Here is a 1,365-nt window from a genome sequence, read left to right on the forward strand (position 1 = left end):
ATTATTATTACATGGCAGCAATTTGTAGTTCTAATGTCTGGTTCTTTTGGTAAGATAATTGTGCCAATTTTTGCCCTGGTTTTGCATTCTTACAATTTTAAGGATGCTCCATTTATTGTGATGGCTCTGAAGATAATCTTAGGAGATACTCCTGCTGTGTGTGGTATGTGATCAGTCAAGTCGAAATTAAACTCTATTTCTCCAAAATGAAGTCATTTTAAAAGCTCCAGCAGCTATGATGTTAATTGTTCATAGAGCTTCAATAGGACCACTTCAAAAGGTCCGAAAAGTTCCTGAGTAAACGAGAAATCCAGAGAAGCTTGAAGACTTTTTTTATGTGGGTCACCAGTCACTTCCTTAAAGGAGCTCTTTCAGGTGCAGCTTTTAGGGATCCAGTGTGTGCAGCCGGGAGGTTGAACCTTTGCCTCTGAAGAACAGGTCATAAATCTATCTCCCTCCTCTGCTCTTACTGCCGATGTCATTGTCAATCTGCTGCAACATATTGGCCTCCTTTTGCCTAAACCAAGATTTATAACACGTTTACAATAAGGCCCAGCTGGACTTCAAACATAAGCTGCACACTGAGGAAAGCAAATAAGGCGGGGGCCTCCTGATCAATGTAGCAGCTGGTCCCGTCAGCCAGCTCAACCGAATCCGATAAAAATGTTCACAGGATCAGCTCAATATGCTGTCATATACACCAAAAATGAAGTCTAATATTTTTCACTTCTGGTTCTTTTCTCGAACATGTGTGCGATCGTGTGAAACTGTCAAAGGCTTTAAAATGAATTCATTTACCACCAAGGTTTGATCTGCTCCTCTGCGTCTGCAGCCGAAGGCAGCGACAACTGGGCATTTTACGACCGCTTTCCCATCAAAAACAATTCAATCTGTGTTGCAAATTTGATTTAGCATTACAAATAAGGAGTAATACCCAGAAAGAATGGCTTAGGTAAACATAGAAATCTTTTTGACAGCTGTTGGATTTCAACCAGACAACCCAAGTTAAGACCACTTAAACAAAAATGTGTTTTCATTTGAAGGGAAATGGATTATATTAGAAGTAAAATATGTCATTTTTCCCCTCCTTCTGTTTGTCTAACAAACCCTTCTCTGCCGTATTTGTTTCCCATGGAATTCTTGTTACCTTACCTGTAAATGGCAGATTGAAAACTTGCCACCTGTTTTATCGAAATAAAAACTTTTTGCTGAATATTTGCCCTTTCAAATTGGTTTCCATTCATCTTATGTGCTGTGGTTGAGCCTCTCCTCTAGGTTAGAATTTGGGCAACATTAGCAGTAACTGCTTCACTGTGGCCTTCTAAATTAAAAATAATTCACCTGGTAAAGTGTGATCATATATAT

This window comes from Austrofundulus limnaeus, unplaced genomic scaffold, assembly GCF_001266775.1.
Source record: "Austrofundulus limnaeus strain Quisiro unplaced genomic scaffold, Austrofundulus_limnaeus-1.0 Scaffold63, whole genome shotgun sequence".
Taxonomy (NCBI): Eukaryota; Metazoa; Chordata; class Actinopteri; order Cyprinodontiformes; family Rivulidae; genus Austrofundulus; species Austrofundulus limnaeus.